We start from the raw sequence: 19,812 nt of genomic DNA on the forward strand, positions 1-19,812 counted from the left end.
GAAGACATATTTGTTGTACGTTGCACATTCATTCATTCATTCATTCATCATCTATAACCGCTTATCCAATTCAGGGTCGCGGTGGGTCCAGAGCCTACCTGGAATCATTGGGCGCAAGGCAGGAATACACCCTGGAGGGGGCGCCAGTCCTTCACAGGGCAACACAGACACATACACATTCACTCACACCTACGGACACTTTTGAGTCGCCAATCCACCTACCAACGTGTGTTTTTGGACTGTGGGAGGAAACCGGAGCACCCAGAGGAAACCCACGCGGACACGGGGAGAACACACCAACTCCTCACAGACAGTCACCCGGACCGGGAATCGAACCCACAACCTCCAGGTTCCTGGAGCTGTGTGACTGCGACACTACCTGCTGCGCCACCGTGCCGCCCTGTACGTTGCACAATGACAAATAATTGCACATTTACATTACATTTACATAAAGCTTCAGACAGAAGACCCACTAATAACAAATCAACTGAAGCCAATTTTACAAGCAGGTCAGTCTTTGGTAATCTGGACTTTTACTGAGAAGATGATCAAAGAAGAAAGCCATCTTCATCTACAGAGGAGGCAGGAGGTTGCTGTAATAACACCTTCCCAGGGGATAAAATTGTTCCTATATTAAAAAATCAAAAACATAAACATATTGTCACCAAACATATCCACACAGTACAACAGTACAACACAATCAGATCCCGTGGTCAGGACTAAGTGTTATATAATGTTATTAATGTAATATGCTACATTCCTACCCAGATCAACTCTAGACCAGCGCTGGATCAGTGTAAGGAACTTCATTCAAATAGTGACTCTAAGTCTTTGCTGATGAGAAAAGTGAAACCATGAGGAACAGTGTCCTCATATGGCCTTCCACACATTACTCATGACTGTGCTGGTGAAGAAAATGAAGGATGTAATGTAGACTCTGTGTGAGAGGCCACATGAACTCAGAGATTGAGTGGAGACACCTCAGACTGACATCATGTTGTGTTTGATGTAACAGAAGAATATACAGTGTGAAGAGTCTCCACGCAGCAGAATCTTAATGTAACAAGGTGTGGATTCAGGAACATGTTCAGTGCTTCATTCATTAAGATTCATGTTGTAGTGAATGTCAAATTTGTATCTGAGTATTCTGGGTGTGGTTTTCACATTTTTTCACCACTTCAGTGTGTTCAGAGTGAGGCTCTAGAGTGAGAATCTCTCTGTCTGCGGCAGCAAAAGGACACACACTGCATCACGTGTCGCGAGGAAGAGATGAAGGAGGCAAGTTGTGTTGTAAACTGAAAGTGCTGCGCAGTGGAGGAGTAGACCAGTTTCAGTCTTTGTGAATTTATATAACACCTTTCCTGAAATCTCCTCCCCTTTTTTTAAAACAGCAACAACAAAACCCACACCTAAAAATACGTTCAAAAATCAACTGACTTGTCTTGTAAAACCAGTTTTTCTGAATCGCAAAAACACTAAACCCATTCTCAGAGCAAAAGTAATTAATTGAATGAATCATTCAATCCATAAACTACATCTACCCAATTAGCACAGACTTCAGAACTGCTGCAGAAGTTTTACAAAACTAAACACATTCACACTCACAAAAACATTCTGCACAGTGTTGATCCTAAATGACACACAAAGGTTAAACACAGCTAACACAGTGCTATCACTGTTACATTTAAACTTTTAAACTTTTAAATGTAACACTGTTACATTTAAACTTTTCATGAAATGGGGTGTGTAGATACTGTAGCTCTTTTACTCTTTCTGAATTAAGCTCAAAGGGTTTTCAGGATGCTTGTTTAATCTGTATCTGCTTGTGTTGAAGGATAAAATTAATTGTACTAAGACTCACAGTGTTTATCCCTTCAAAATATACACTGAATGATTACTGGATTACGAGCACCTACCTTGAATCTACACTCACTGTCCATTTACTCAGCTCCACTGACCACACATGAGCACTTTGTAGTTCTACAATTACAGACAGTAGTCCATCTGATTCTCTACATACTTTGTTAGATTCTCTACATACTTTCTTATCCCTATTTCACCCTTCTCTTCAAAGGTCAGGACCCACACAGGACCACCACAGGGCAGGTATGATTTGGATGGTGGATCATTCTCAGTGCTGTAGTGATGTGTGGTGGTGGTGTGTTAGTGTGTGTTGTGCTGGTACGAGTGGATCAGATACAGCAGTGCTGCTGGAGTTGTGAAAGCCCTCAGTATCACTGCTGGAATGAGAATAGTCCACCAACCAAAAATATCCAGCCACCAGCGTCTTGTGGACAAGAGGATGACTATCACAAACTGTGCAGCAACAGATGAGCTACTGTCTCTGACTTTACAGCTACAAGGTGGAGTGTGTAACAGAGTGGACAGTGAGTGGACACAGTGTTTAAATATGCTGGGAATAAACTGAGTTTAATAATCAGTGGTTGTAGTGAATGCAGTCAAATTGCTTTGTTCAGACTGACCATATAAACAACAAAATTCTCTTGTTATTGTGAGAACACATCCCCTCTCATGTGACCATCTTTTAATTTTATAAATTGAAGTCGTTTTAAAGTATCAAAAGTTTACATACGGTAACATTGATACTGAATGTTTCCTCTCATACTTTTATACTTATCCTGTCTCTTTTCTAGTATACTTTTAGAGCAAAGCAGTGAGCCGTGCTACTGTATACACTTACTTTATTGTACTGTAACGTTCAGGTACCAAGCACATATTTATCAGACTATGAAAATCACTGTGAATTTGCTTATAGGCTGCACACATCCTCCTTCCCTCATGGTCATACCTGTAACTGAAAGACATGTGCACAGTTTTTACCTGCAGTGTGTTAAGTATTTCTGAGCTGCAAAAATACAAAACTTCATTCTTAGAAAAAAATATAAACTGGCGAAACACATATTAAGCACAATTTTCAGATCTGATGCAGTGTTTTGCAGACACATTCTCACTCACAAAAACACATCCTGCACCTCGCTGTACTTTGACCCTATTAACAAACATAGGCCACAAAGTTAAAAATAACTAACACACTGTTGTCCCTGTTATAGTTTTTTCTCATTTGGATACACACTGCAACTGAATGAATACAACAAGAACCCGATTCTGTATGTTAAAATCCCATAGCCATACAATGTTTCTTCATAACTTTAAACACATTGTTGTTGATTCAGCAGTTCACAGTTCTGCTGCATTCATTTTGCAAAACTCTGCCCACAACTCTGAGCACACTATTCAGTTCTCATAGGGAACACATTTGTCTCATTTCCCCTAATCACTGGCATCACCAATCAAAACTCAGAAATACAACACAGAACTAAGAAATATTTCCCAGGAAATTTGAGCAATTCTTGTTGACAGTGTCATAAACCATGGAATGATCATGAGGGAAGATGGGCAGAGAATACAACCAAATTTGAGTCTTTAACCCTGTGGCTGGAGTCATAAGGACCTTTCGTCCTGAAACCAGGTAAAGCTATGTACATTAACACATTGTCTTTCTGGGTTAGGACATAAAAGACCCAGTTTAGTTTCGTATTCCAGAACAGAGGCAAGACCATCAGGTGGTGGGAGACCACGCTTGTTTAGCCAAGTCCACGAAAATGTGGTCATGGTTTTGGCAAATAACAGCATCACACTCCAGAAAATCCAAGAGGTGGTTCATCGCCACCCAATCATTGGCTCATACAACACAGCACTCCTCCTAGAATTCCTCATAGGTCTGTATGACATTTTCTTTCCACCTCCAGAGAGACAGCACAGTGGGGCATGCACACTTCCTATGTGGTTATCTGGGACCATGTTAGCGTCCATCATGCACATCCCATAACAGAATGGTTCAGCACACATCTGCACGTCCAGATGATATGCCTTCCGTCAGACTCCCCCTTCCTCAATCTATTGAAATTCTTTTCAGAGTGGAAATGAAAGATTTATGGTCAGAGGCCACATGAATGAGTGAGTGTTCTCAAGGTGATGCATGGAGCCTGTGAAAATATCAGTGCAGAGTCGTGTCAAGGGTGGATTTGTCACTCTAGGCGCTTCTTCCCCCACTGTTTGGCCAGGGAGGAAATAAGCTGTGATGTGGCCAAATCCTCATGATCAACACGATGATTGTGGGTTTTTTTGTGTGTTTGTTTGCATTTACCCAACTTTACTGATGCAATAATTGTTTCATTTTGATTTTCACAGTAGGTTTTTTAAATGTATTTTTTTAATCTGTAGCAGTGATGGTTTTGTGACTCATAATTCATGAGTTTGTGAACATTTACACTGATGTAAATAAATGGCTTATTCAGTGGCTGTGTTTGAGTTCTTTGTATCTTAATAAAATGTATTTTGTGTTTTACAGCACACAGGGGTTGTGGGTTGTGTGCATACAAATCTGCTGTTTGTGTGTAGTATTCTGTGTGAAGTGTTTAATTTTGAGGTGAGTGTGTGTAGAGTTTTTCAGTCAAAAGTGAGTTTTTCTCTGCTGATATAAAGTTTTGAGACTAGTGTGTATGGATAAGAGCTTTAAGATTTTTGTCTGGGGAAGTATGTGTAATGTTGTTAGAAATGTGTGCATTCAGTTGAGAAACTGTACCTGAAAACAATACCTATTCTGAAGAGATCAGCTGTGGGAATCTAAGGACAGTTAACTGTATCCTTCAACACAAACAGATACAAATGAAACAAGTGTACTGAGAACAATTTGAGCACAATTCAGGAAGAATTAAAGAGCTAATAAATCAATTTGTATAAGTAATTGTAGATGTATACTACAGTTGAATTAGGATATAAACTGTACTCTAGCACACACACTCAGAGACATGAGGTCTGTTCTGCTGTGACAAAAAAAAATTGTGGTCTATTTTCAGTCTGTGAATGTTTGAATTGGAATCAATGGAGATGGCATAACTGAATCTATTTGGATGAACCTAGGATCAATCAATTTTAAACAATTAAATAAAATAAATTAAAAACAATTAACTATTTTATTACTATTACTATATTACAGTTAATGTGTTTCTTTCTTTTATGCAGGTTTTGTAGTATAGTATTTTCATAAATGCAAAATTCCTGAAGATAGATTTACTTCCTTCTGTGTGGAGAGAGCAGTGTTTTGTATTTGTTTGTGTTGTGTGTAGTGACTACTGTGTAGTGTTTATGTACTGACTGTATTTTGGAGTCATCTGACAGCAGTGTTTTGAACAAAGATAAAAATATTTTTGAGTCTATTGTTTTATTTTGTAAGACTCAAAGCCTTTGAGTATGTAGCTTAACATTTGGGTGTTGTGTTTACTGTTTTGAGAAAAGGGGAGTAGACTTCAGGAAAAATGTTGTAGCAATTCAGAAAAACTCTAAAGGAACACTATGCTTACATTCACATGACTGAAGTGACTGCAATTAGATTTTTTTCTTTTTTCCTTAATCTGATCTTATTTTTTCATGTCAGATCTGGTCTTTGAAAATCAGATTTCAATCGAACTCATGCATGGTCCTACAAACCGGATTCCAAAGAAGTTGGGACACTAAACAAATTCATTCATTCATTATCTGTAAGCGCTTATCCAATTCAGGGTCGCGGTGGGTCCAGAGCCTACCTGGAATCATTGGGCGCAAGGCGGGGAATACACCCTGGAGGGGGCACCAGTCCTTCACAGGGCAACACAGACACACATTCACTCACACCTACGGACACTTTTGAGTCGCCAATCCACCTACCAACATGTGTTTTTGGACTGTGGGAGGAAACCAGAGCACCCGGAGGAAACCCACGCAGACATGGGGAGAACACACCGACTCCTCACAGACAGTCACCCGGAGCGGGAATCGAACTCACAACCTCCAGGTCCCTGGAGGAGATGGCAAATGTCAATATTTTATTCGTAATAGAACATAGATGACAGATCAAAAGTTTAATTTTAAAGGAAAAATATGTTGATTCAAAATTTCACAGTGTCAACAAATCCCAAAAAAGTTGGGACAAGTAGCAATAAGTGGCTGGAAAAAGGAAATTGAGCATATAACGAACAGCTGGAAGACCAATTAACACTAATTAGGTCAATTGACAACATGATTGGGTATAAAAAGAGCTTCTCTGAGTGTCAGTGTCTCTCTGAAGCCAAGATGATAAGAGGATCACCAATTCCACCATTGATGCGCAGAAAGATAGTGCAGCGATACCAGAATGGTGTTACCCAGCGTAAAATAGCAAAGACTTTTAAGTTATCATCATCAACCGTGCATAACATCATCAAAAGATTCAGAGAATCTGGAACAATTGCTGTGCGTAAGGGTCAAGGCCGTAAAACTCTACTGGATGCTCATGATCTCCGGGCCCTTAAACGTCACTGCACCTCAAACAGAAACGCCACTGTCAAGGAAATAACAGACTGGGCTCAGGAATACTTCCAGAAAGCATTGTCAGTGAACACAATCCACCGTGCCATCCGCCGTTGCCAGCTGAAACTCTACAGTGCAAAGAGGAAGGCATTTCTAAGCAAGCTCTACAAGCTCAGACGTTTGCACTGGGCCAGGGGTCTTTTAAAATGGAGTGTGGCAAAATGGAAGACTGTTCTGTGGTCAGATGAGTCACGATTTGAAGTTCATTATGGAACACTGGGACGCCATGTCATCCGGACCAGAGAGGACAAGGATAACCCAAGTTGTTATCAACGCTCCGTTCAGAAGCCTGCATCACTGATGGTATGGGGTTGCATGAGTGCTTGTGGCATGGGCAGCTTGCATGTCTGGAAAGGCACCATTAATGCAGAGAACTATGTTCAGGTTCTAGAACAACATATGCTCCCATCTAGACGTCATCTCTTTCAGGGAAGACCCTGCATTTTTCAACAAGATAATACCAGACCACATTCTGCAGCAATCACCACATCATGGCTACGTAGGAGAAGGATCCGGGGACTGAAATGGCAGCCTGCAGTCCAGATCTTTCACCTGTAGAGAACATTTGGCGCATCATAAAGAGGAAGGTGCGACAAAGAAGGCCCAAGACGATTGAACAGTTAGAGGCCTGTATTAGACATGAATGGGAGAGCATTCCTATTTCTAAACTTGAGAAACTGGTCTCCTCTGTCCCCAGACGTCTCTTGAGTGTTGTATGAAGAAGGGGGGATGCCACACAGTGGTAAAAAATGGCCTTGTCCCAACTTTTTTGGGATTTGTTGACGCCATGAAATTTTGAAACAACATATTTTTCCCTTAAAATGATACATTCTCTCAGTTTAAACTTTTGATCTGTGATTTGTGTTCTATTCTGAATAAAATATTAGATGTTGGCACCTCCACATTACATTCAGTTTTTATTCACAATTTGTTTAGTGTCCCAAATTTTTTGGAATCCGGTTTGTAGACTGGATATGGTGCATGGTCCTTTTTATTGAGAACTGGTGCTACTGTCATATTGAAAATGTTAGAAAATGAGTAATGCAGGTGAAAGTGGAATATAAATGGATTTACAGCATGCATTACACAGGACTTAGGGATCTATTTGGGATGGAGCTGCATAAACATATCAGTGTGCGCCTGTGTGCCACAGACACAGGTCATTTACATTTAATAATATATATAATTATCTAATATACTTAATATTTTTATTTATCAGAGCAAACAATCAGAATTATTAATGAGACCTGTAGTGTGAATGTGACCCATGTCAGAATGGGTATTTTTGGACTCCCCCAGTTGCATAATGTAATGTATATTTTCTGTCAGAAAAACTGTCACTGTGGTGGTACCCTCTGTGTTACATATTCAGTATTTTTAATTAGGGAACATTATTGTACCATATTCAGTAAAAATTGTAGACTTTAAAACTGTGTTGATCGCATACACCCCATTCCATCTCCAGGACTTATATGATGTTTTTTCATTTTACACAGATCTATAACAAAGATTATAAATATTCACTTTTGCTTCTGGAGAAGACAATGTACCTTTAGGGAACACAACTGGACTCTAACACCTGGTTGAAGGAGTTTATTTTTGATATGTCCTTGAAGTGCATTGGTGGTCTGAGAGAGGTTTAGATGTGAGATGAACTGTCTGGCTGAGATACATGTTGCTAACACAGATTGTGTGAAGAGAGAAAAATTAGGTACAGTTTTGACTAATGCATATTAGCAATAAAAAAAATCCACCCCTTAATGAAGAATGTGCATCTGTCATGAAACTGATTTGTATCACTGTAGGCCATTATTGTTATTTAAAACATCCAGCTTCTGAATGAACAAAACTATACTAGCATCAGGTCACTCTGTGATTTTGATACAATACTGTGATCACCTTAATATTTAGAGTAGATGAGAGGGATATATTTAATCATAGCATTATGGCTGTGATTTGTTTACAGGCAGGAATCAAATATGAGCTCTGCAGATCAACATCTCAGCCATGATAATATTTGTGGTGACCCATGACCTTGAGTGTTTCCTAGTGTCAAAAAAGTATATTCACTCTATCTAAAAAACATATTTAACTGATTTGCCAAATGTGTTTGTAAATAACATTAATGTGCCAAATTCACTGCCTCGGGTCACTGTCTGTGAGGAGTTTGGTGTGTTCTTTTAGTGATTGCTTGGGTTTTCTCTAGGTGCTCCAACTTCCCACAGTCAAAAAATAAACATTTTATTATTAGGTGGACTGGCTGTCTGAACTTGTCCACAGGTGAGAGTATGACTTTTCATCATGACTTTTGTTATCGTGATTAAAGTTGTAAGGTACATACAGTCACAAATCAACCCTCCGGTCAGTACCGGAGCAGTTTAAGGAACTTCCTTCAAAAACATAGTGACCGTTAGAGCTGTGAGGAAAGTGGTGAGGAAAGTGAAAGAATATAATGTAGACTTTTATTGTGAGAGTCCACATGAGAACATGAAGATTCTGTTGAGTCTGACACAATTTTGTTTGCTATAGTAGAAGAATGTAAAAGTGTAAAGTGTCTCCTCTCAGCAGAATCTCAGTGTCTAATGAAGGTGTAGCTTCAGGAACATGTTCAGTGCTTGATTCAAATTAATGTTCCAATCCATATCTAATTTCTATGTGAATATTCTGGGTGTAGATTTCACATTCTCTCTCCAGTTCGGTGTGTTCAGAGTGAAACTAATAAATAATCACCAGAGAAGCTCTCTGTCTGAGGCAGCGAATGAACACGCGCGTCACGTGTCGTGAGGAAGAGATTACGGGAGCAGGTTGTGTTGTAAACTGAAAGCACTGAGCAGTGGAGGGGAAGACCAGGTTTATTCACTTCAATAGCCCCTAAACGTCTTATTCAAATTGTGAAAATTGATTACTAATTTATTATTGAATCACTCTCAGTTTTACACGGAGACCTTAAGATCATTAAAAAAAGAAACGGTTTTCTGACTTTCCAGTCCCCAGTGTTTGGAAGAGAGTTAATTTGCCCCAATTATTTACAACAGAATAACACTATTTTTTCAGGGTTTGTTTCATAATTTAATGATTATTAAGGTGTACTAAGCCATTTAGAGTGGGTTAATATGAATGCTCTGGTTTAGAGGATGTTGGTGATTCAGACTAAAGTGTTAGTCTTAAAGAAGTTCACACGTGAAAGATCTTTATAAACCTCCTGTGTCTGAACTGGGAATTACTGATACATTACAGAATAAAGGTGAATAACAGGCGAAATGTGATGTAACTGTTAACTTTACCCAGTTACACACAGAACTAAAACATCTACAGGGCTTTACTGCTATCACACTGTGAATTAAAGCAGAGGAAACTGTTCTGCGTCATGAGTCTCTGGGCAGAAAGTGAGAGAGCATGTTGTAGAAGGCCTAGTGGCTTTACGATGAATGAGATTATCTTGAATTTCATTGTCGCTTCTTGAAATATTTATAGCTGGTGGTGCTATGACAGAGTCAACAAAAGGCACCAAATTCTTGTTCAACCGACCAGCTTCAGGATACAGTGACTGTTTTAAACAGATCTGTGTTTGCAGAATGAATTAATGAAGGGGGGGGGGTTGGGGTTATAAGGACACGAAGATTCTGCAGTGTAGAGAAAATGTCTAAAGATGTTTTACTGTTTATGTTTATATTCAATAAACATAAATATTCAAACACACAAACACACACACACATACACAAAACTACTATCAGATGATGCCTATGTACTTGAAATATTCAGTTTGTCACCCTCATAAAATATTAGACTTGTCTTTCTTTCAGTTTTCGGTCACAGTTCAGATCTGTAAAGTGCCTGGCATTGTTTGTCCTGGCACTCATGAGTCATGCCAAACCTGTCTCTGTGCCAGTTCTGCTTTCTAGAAGGGGGATGGTAAGTCCCCGCTGTTCCAGAATAGACACAGAAACACTTTCGGTTTGTTACTGTGTGGAACAGCGCCCTCTACTTGAACTACAGTCCTTCACTGCAATCAGTCTCCACTCAGTCCTGACTTTAACATGAGTCCTGAGTAAATATCAGTGTGAAGTACAGGTGTGGAGAGGATCCAATGTGTTCAAAAGTTTTCACTGGACACACAGAGATACAGCGGGTAATACTATTAACTAATAATCATATCATTAAACACCAAGTGTGAAGAGCCAGAGAGGCTTCAATCTGTTCTGGGTGAATGTCAGAATAATGAGATCTCTCACTGAAGCAGATGTGAAATAGTAGAGAACTGGAGTTAGATTAGATTAGAACAGGATAATTACTCAGTACGAAGTGATAAATGTAACCCTCCACATTCTTCCGTTAAATCACGTGTCAAAAGCGAAAGCAAAGGCGTTTCTTCGGCTGTTGTTTACCGCTATAGAATTTCTAGTTTATTGAGACGCACCTGTATTTTGGTAACCCACGACATTGAGTGTTATATTCATTTATACAACAATGCTGTGAAATATAGAAAAAAGTGAAGCAGGAAGCCTGGCCATTGTTCCAATTGTGTTAATGTGAGCATTGGCCTTATTACAACAACAGCTCCCATTTATTACCCACTTATGTGCTGCAAATAATGGTTTGGAATAATAATATTGTTAGCTGCAGCACAGAGTCAGTGGTACAGTGGTGCTACAGGTAATATCACTACCACACAGTCCTTGGGTTCAAAACCACATCAAGACACGGGCTGTGAGGGTTTCCTCTGGGTCCTCTGGTTACCCACAGCCCAAATACACATTTTAGTAAGTTGACTGTCTGTCTGAAACGGTCCACAGGTGAATGTTGGAGTGACTGTTATCAACAACATTAGCCTAAAAAGTCCTCATCCAATCAGATCTCGAGGTCAGAACTGACTGTTGTTTTAAATGGGCTGTTGTGGGCTACATTCAGTCACTACTGGGTAAATTTAAGGAAATTCTGTCTAAAATGTTGTGCCTGTTAGATCTAATAAGTCATTGTTGGTGAGGAAAGCGAAACTGTGGAAGGGTGTCCTCATATGACCTTCCACACACACCCCTCATGACTCTGCTGCTGAAGAAAGTGAAAGTAATGTAGGCTCTGTGTGAGAGGCCACATGAGGACATTATGATTCTGCTGAGTGGAGACGCGTGTCTGACACAATACTGTGTTTAATTTAATAGAAGAATATAAAGTGTGAAGAGTCTACACTCAGCGGAATCTTAGTGTCTAATGAAGGTGTAGAGTCAGGAACATGTTCAGTGCTGGATTCATTAAGATTCATTTCCCAGTCAGTATGAAATTTGTATGTAAATATTCTTGGTGTAGTTTTCACATTTTCTCTCCACTTCAGTTAGTTGCTGTGCTCTAAACTCACGGATCACCTCTAATCAATCTCTCTGTCTGAGGCAGCGAATGAACACACACTGCGTCACGTGTCGCGAGGAAGAGATGAAGGGAGCATGTTGTTCTTTGAACTGAAAGCACTGAGCGGTGGAGGGGAAGACCAGGTTTATTCCCTAGAAATGCCCCTAAAATTTCTTATTTGAACTGTAAAAGTGGATTGTCGGTTTATTATTGTGGCACTCATTTTTTTCACTGAGACCATAAAGTAATTAAGAAACAAAGTGTGTTCTGACTTTAAGGAACACTAGCCCCCACTGTTCCTCCTCAGAATATCTTTGTGATTTTACTTTTTTTATAACTGCGTCTGTGTAACGATTTATTTTCTTTGTTGCAGTGGTGTATTTAATATTTCCAAAACAAAAATAACATTATTTTAAAGAAAATTTACATACAAAATAAAACCAGTTCTGTAGGGTTTTTTTGATAATTTAATGATTATTAAGGTGTACTAAGTCACAGACTGGTTTAATGTGAATGCTCTGGTTTAGAGGATGTTGGTGATTCAGACTACAGTGTTGTTGATGAGAATCAGAAGTTCACATGTGAAAGAATGGTGTAACCCTCCTGTGTGTGAACTGGGACTTGTTGGTACATGGCAAATGGTGAACAGTGATAACAGGCGAAATGTGATGTTGCTGTTAACTTTAGCCCTTACACTGTGAATTAAAGCAGAGGAAATTGTTCTGCGTCATGAGTCTCTGGGCAGAAAGTGAGAGAGCAGGTTGTAGAACTCCCAGGGCATTTGTGGTGAATGAGATCATACTGAAAGTCATTGTTGCTTCTTGAAATATTTATAGCTGGTGGAGCTTGAGCGCTATGCCAAAGTCAACAAAAGGCACCAAATTCTTGTTCAACCGACCAGCTTCAGGAAACAGTGACTGTTAAAAGAGTTGTGTGTTTAATAATTAATGAAGCCAGACCAGGAGGGGGTGGTTACCTGAGGTCATGAAGATTCTGCAGCATTTTATACAGGAGACAAATATACAGTCAGTCAGTCTCTCTCTCTCTCTCTCTCTCTCTCTACTTGTACTTCAAATATTAACTGGTTTAACCTCATAAACATTAGACTTTGATAAAGCATCATTGTTGTTGTTTCTTTCAGTTTTCTGTCACAGTTCAGTTTAATGTCTGTAAAATGCTTGGCATTGTTTGTCATGGCACTGAGTCACGCCAAACCTGTTTCTGTGTCAGGGGTGTGGAGGGGGTGGAAAGTCCCTGCTGTTCCAGAATAAACACAGAATCACTTTCGGTTTGTTACTGTGTAGAGCAGCGCCCTCTACTGGAACCACAGTCCTTCACTGCAATCCGTCTCCACTCAGTCCTGACATTAACATGAGTCCTGGGTAAACAACAATGTAAAGTTCAGGTGTGAAGAGGGTCCACATGTATCTGAGATATATTAGTTATTATGATCATTTAAACCACCTTCAGAGAAAGTAAGGGACACATATTTTTGCAATTGCTTTAAGTTACGTTAGCAGTCCATGCTCTTTACAGTTTTGTAACTTATAACTAAACACAAAACCTCCTTTAAGATCCTTCTAGCAATGAGCACATGAAGAGAACTAACACTGTGCCCTAACTCCTTATGAAACATGATCAAAGGGTTTCACTGGACACAGAGATACAGTGTTTAATGCTGTTAAGGAACGATCATATCATTAAACACCAAGTGTGAACACTGGGCTTCAGTCTGTTCTGAGTGAATCTCCTAATAATGAGATCTCTCACTGAAGCAGTTGTGAAATGGTGGAGAACTGGAGCTCCAGAGTTAGATTAGATTAGAATAGGATAATTACTCAGTATGAAGTGATGAATGTAACCCTCCACAGTCTTCTGTTAAATCACGTGTCAAAAGCGAAAGCAAAGTCATTTCTTCGTCTGTTGTTTACTGCTATAGAATTTAATGTAGGAAGCCAAAGCTGGTAAAATATTTAAGAGTTTAACAGCGTGTTGTTTTATGAGCTACGTTCTCCTACATGGTTCCTCTGTGTACACAGTAATAATGAGTGTAGTATATGCTTCCATTACTTTGCCTCATTGCTCCAGTGCAAAGCTAAAGAAATGCTTTCATCTGACAATGAAAATGTCTTCTGATTGTTTGATGATGTTCGCTCTAAAAGTAAAACTGTAGAAATGTAACTGTAAGCTCCACAAATTCCTCTGTAATTCTCCACTCACTGATATATTTCTCAACCTCGTTCACATGAGATATGAGGTGCTTAATGTCTCATGAAAAACAAATTGAAGGCTCATGTGATCAGCCATAACATTATGACCACTTCCTTTTTCCTACATTCATTCTCCATTCAGCTCCACTGACCACACAGGAGCATGTTGTGATTCACCAGTTATAGATTTCAGTCCATCTGTTTCACTGCCCATTTCACCCTGTTCTTCGAGGGTCAAGACTGACAGTGTAGGTATGATTCAGTTGGTGGATCATTCTCAGTGCTGCAGCGACACTGACCTGGTGGTGGTGTGTTAGTGTGTGTTGTGCTGGTAAGAGTGGATCAGACACAGCAGAGCTGCTCAAGTTTTTAAATCCTCAGTGTCACTGCTGGACTGAGAATTGTCCACCAACCGATCAGAGAGTGACTATCACTGCAGCAACAGCTACTGTCTCTGACTTCTACAAGGTGGACCAACGAGGCAGGAGTATCTAACAGAGCGGACAGTGTTTAAAACTCCAGCAGCACTGCTGTGTCTGGTCCACTCATACCAGCACAACACACACTAACACACCACCACCACTTCAGTTTCACTGCAGTGCTGAGAATGATCCACCACCCACACCATACCTGCTCTGTGGGGACTTGACCTCTAAAGAACTGGATTAAAGGGGGCTATCATATTATAGAGTGAAACTTTTTTCATTAATGGTAGGACTACAAAGTGCTCCTGTATGTTCAGTGGAGCTGAGTAAACGAACAGTGAGTGTAGATACAGGAAGTGGTGATAATGTTATGGCTGACCGGCGTAGGTCTTATTTAAAATTAACCCAGTATTCAAAAATGTCTAGTGGTTTCTTTAAGCAAATTTGAGCTCCACAATCTCAGGAACTTCATGGTTTGCTGCTAGCTTCTAGCATTCAGGACAGAAACAGGACAGAAACAGGATGGGTCAATTTTCTGTAGCAGAGGCTAGTGTCTTTTCCTTTATTGAATATTGCTGCAGTATACTTATCCTACATATATAAACCCTGTACAGTGCACAGTTCAGGGTCTTACATTACCCAGGTAATCAGGGAGTAGTCGGAGCAGATGCTCAGCCGTGCAAGAGCAGATTTCTGTCGAGCAGATCACTCAGTTCCCTACAAAACTAGATTTTTCTTTAATCAGACTCATGTAAAAGGGGCTGTTTGATTATCTATCTATTTGCTTTGGAGTGTTGATTATACTTTGCTGGGACAATGTTCTTACCTGATGCTATAGCGCCCACTAATGGCACTAAACAGAGCTGCATGGGGCTGGTCCAGTTTCCAATTATTAGCACTACTCCTAATGACTCGTTCACTACCATGTAGTCATCAAATGCCGTGGCCTGGGATAGAGAGGAGAAGCACAGAGGCAAAACAACTAATCTGCAGCTTTAAGAAACTTTCACAACAGAATCATTTTCAGATTACAACAGGAAGAAGTGGGACTGCTGAGTTGAATCAGATTTGTCTGAGCAGGACTGGACCTTAGAACCCCCAATAATAACTAAGGGTGGCATAACTTTTTTGAATTTTGTAGTTACATTACAATATACAAAGAGGATAAACATTGCTGTAAATCACATATCTGTAATTTTCCTATGGAATTAGACCAGTCACTAAAACACGCTCACAGTCAGAGGTGCTGGGGCTCATCATTACTGAAGCACTGTGAAATGCACACAGATTAATATGCCAGAGTCAAGCCGTGTCTGTATAAAGAGAACCTGCACAGACCTGAGCTCTGATCTGCTTTGGCCGACTGCACCATTCCACCATACACACCAGTTAAAGTCACACACATCTCAAACCCTCATCCAGTAACACTTCTCAAAAGATCTCTCTCTCTCTCTCTCTCTCTCTCTCTCTCTCTCTCTCTCTCTATAATTAATACATCCATCTCAATCTGAAAGATTCCCCGTACCACATATTTAATTACTTTTATTCCTGCAGCACACCCTTTTTAACCACTTAAGGGGCTGATTACTCCACTCAGATCAGAAATAAATTCTGAAACCTGCAGGATACAGAAGCAAAAATAATGTTTTTACATTCTTCCCTTAACATGTTGTGCTCCATGCGCTCAGCTCCATCCACTTTTTGAGGTTGCAAGCGGCATGAAGTGTTTCATTTTTCACCACAATCAGCTCAGACTTCACAGTCTCAAAGCAAGGCTAGAAAACAAGAATATTCATTAAATCTTCTTCTGTAACTTAAAAATAACCTGAAAGGGAGGTCAGACTTTCTGACAAGACAATAATACGATGAACACAAGAAGAATCAATGAAGCCCTCAAACAGCCCACACACTGTAAAATAACACAGTAAAACAAACAACAGAAAGCAAACAAAAAAAAAAGAAAAAAAGAAACAAAGAAAAAAGATTATACAATACATTTAAAACCAATTCCAAAAGATTTAATGTAATTAATCAGTTTTAATTATGTAATATTATGAATATTTTTGGTTCAAAATCATTTTTTAAGCTAAGATCAATATTTGATTAGATTTTAATTATTGTGTTTAATTATAAGTGTTTAAGATTTCAGAAACAGCTGTAATAAAACAGCATGTGAAGCACCTAATGGAATTGTCTCGTAGCTCCTTTACTCATATATTCACTCATGGTTGTTCACATCACACAGGGTGCCATTCCTCACATACCCACCCAGTTTAAGGGATTTTTATTGGTGCTAAAATATCAGTCATATTTTGTTGTCAAATTTATTTTACACATTACTGTACTGAAATTGCTGCTATTAGATATGTATAATTGTGTATGTGAGTGGTCATTGATTTGATCCTCAGGTATGTTGTGAGGCTGGGAGTCACAGGGAGAGAGAGAATCAATCAATCAATCAATCCATCACTGAGTGCTCCCAGCTTGTTAGCCAAATCCTAGCTAATGAGTGAAATAGGCAATGAGAAAATTGTGATGAAAATTACTTAAATAAATAAATAGATAGATAAAAAACAGAAATACATTTTTAAATTGGAATAATGCTGTGCATTTTCTGACTGAAGCTTACACTGTTATTTTCTTACATTTTTGACATAACAGTCGAGAGCATCCTAAAAGTCGCATTCACACTCCATCAGCATCCTCAACAAAGCCTCCAGCTGAGCCAGTCTGAAGCTGTCTGGAACTGTGCGTAAAGAGTGAAAAGCTGCTCTGGCTCTCTTCTGGGTATTGAAGCAGGCTGAGGGACTTGACTAGTGACACGGCTCTCCAGTCCGGGTCCTGGAAGAGAGGCAGGGCTCAAAACAACCACTTAATATCAGCCACATTTCAGTTTCAATTAAAGGCTCTGTTTCCATAAAATTAAAGAAATAATAATAACACCCAAATATTACACTTCATATCCAAAAAGGAATCAACAAATCCCAAAAACTCTTGTAAAATAACACTGACAGGAGATAGTACACAGACCTATGTAGTACAATGGGAAAGTGTGCTCATAACTCATTATAATAAGAGCGATGACTGTATTATGTTTTAAGAAAATTTAGATAATCCTAGTGCACATTTCCTTGATTGTTTGAGAACTCTTGTTCTCACAGTGTCCACACTCAACTCATTCTGGGATGTAGTAACTGACACAGAATGCAGTGTGACACACTTTCAAACTCTAACTTACATTTACCCTGGTCCAATGGTCAAAGAAATTAATTCTGTTACATAACTTTATTCATTGTATTGTTAGCTGAAGTGTTTAGAATTCTTTCAGACTGAACCTGAACTGATTTCCTGTTTTAATGCAGCTGATCTGATGGCTGTGATGGGAGTCATTTCAATAGTTAAAAAAAAGCTATTTTTGACACTATAGTTAATGTTGGCTTGCAGCATGTTTTCTGCTCTACCATCAGTAAGAACTTTAATCAGTTTAGATAACTTTCAATCTAGGTCATATTTTCAGGCCGATTTCAGGCACAGGACAAACAGTTTAACACCTGTCATCATTCCGATTTAAAATCACAGCATTTCGTGCTCTCAGTCACTGCACTGATATTGAATGTATGTGTAAAGCCCACTCTAAACACCACTTGTAATAAAAGCAGTATTCATTTGTTTCACTTAAATACATACTCTATATGTTAATTGTAATAATTAAGCAATAATACAGGGAGAACTATACTGTGAGATATTGACACTGGTGCACTGCGGTCGTAGGCATGTATTTCTTCTATTGTACACTTTTCTACATTTCACAGTTTTCAATGAAATTACACAGCTATTATATTTTTCATTTGATGTCTTAAATGTTTGTTGGTTACTTTATTAATTAATTAATTATATGATATTATACATTATATTTTATAATTCATTAGTTTATTTATTTATAGATTTCTTTTACAGATGTAATGACTAATGAACTAAATGTTGTTTTCATTTAACAGATATTTATTGTATATATTGTTTTGCATTCAGAACTTAAGATTATTTATATGTATTATTTGTTTTATTATTAATAAGCGATGTAACATTACAGAGATGAACAGTGTGATGATATCACTGCTTTGGTGTTGCAATGTGTCAGTGCATATTTGTTGGTCATTTCAGGGTTAATACGCCTTCCTCAGAGGAATATTTACATGGCACTTTTTTTAAATGGACCAGTGCTGTCCAAATGTTTGAATGTATTTGAAGAGCTGAGAGAAAACACATATACTTACAGTAAAAGAAGATTACAGATCACTCTCCTCCATAACGCTTTAAACCAGTGACTGGGAGATGGACTCAGTGGAGAATTCCTCACTCCTCAGATTCAGCAACACCACAGAAGAGTGACCACTGAGTGACCACACACTCCACTACAGGCCTGCACTTCTGAAAACACGGTGAAATTAGGAGTCATTACATAAACAGCTTTGTTCGGAAAACCATAACACTCGAATTATGTTACTTTGCTGCTAAAGACAACATCCCACCAGTTGCAATGCATTCCCTGCATTGTCAAGTAGAACTATTGACTATAAAAAACGGTTGACCTTGATGTTCAAGGTCACATTATACACAAGTACAAGGTCACAGTACTATATACACAATACAAATCTGAATTTCTTACTGGCTTCGTTACAATATTTGTTCTTCTCAGGAGACAATCAGAATTTCAAACAAATCTGCAGCCAAACCTCTGATGGTTAAAAGTAGAAGTTGGATGCATTCTCTTCTCACAGTCCAAACAATCCCATCTACAGCCATACCAAGACTCAGCAGTACTTGAATTTCATGCCTATTCACAGCTCAACATTCTTTCAGACACATAACTTACCATGATAGAAACAAGCAAGCTCTAATAAAGACAAACAGAGGATGAACTTTCAGTTGAATGCATTGATATGGGCTGTTCAATATCATTTATTTCACATCTGACACGCTTACTAAACTGACATGTAACTCACGCGTACATAGAAATTGCACTAAAATGTCACTGTTTAAAGACAGTAGAGATTTGGTTTTGTTCAATGGGAAGGGACTATATGTGTAAATAATTGATATAATGGCGTGGCACGGTGGTGCAGCAGGTAGTGTCGCAGTCACACAGCTCCAGGGACCTGGAGGTTGTGGGTTCGATTCCCACTCCGGGTGACTGTGAGGAGTTGATGTGTTCTCCCTGTGTCTGCGTAGGTTTCCTCTGGTTGGACCCACAGTCCAAAAACACACGTTGCAGGTGGACTGGCGACTTAAAAGTGTTCATAGGTGTGTGTGAGTGAATGTGTGAATGTCTGTGTTGCCCTGTGAAGGACTGGCGCCCCCTCCAGGGTGTATTCCTGCCTTGCGCCCACCGCGACCCTGAATTGGATAAGCAGTTACAGATAATGAAC

This window comes from Hoplias malabaricus, chromosome Y (assembly GCF_029633855.1).
Source record: "Hoplias malabaricus isolate fHopMal1 chromosome Y, fHopMal1.hap1, whole genome shotgun sequence".
Lineage (NCBI taxonomy): Eukaryota > Metazoa > Chordata > Actinopteri > Characiformes > Erythrinidae > Hoplias > Hoplias malabaricus.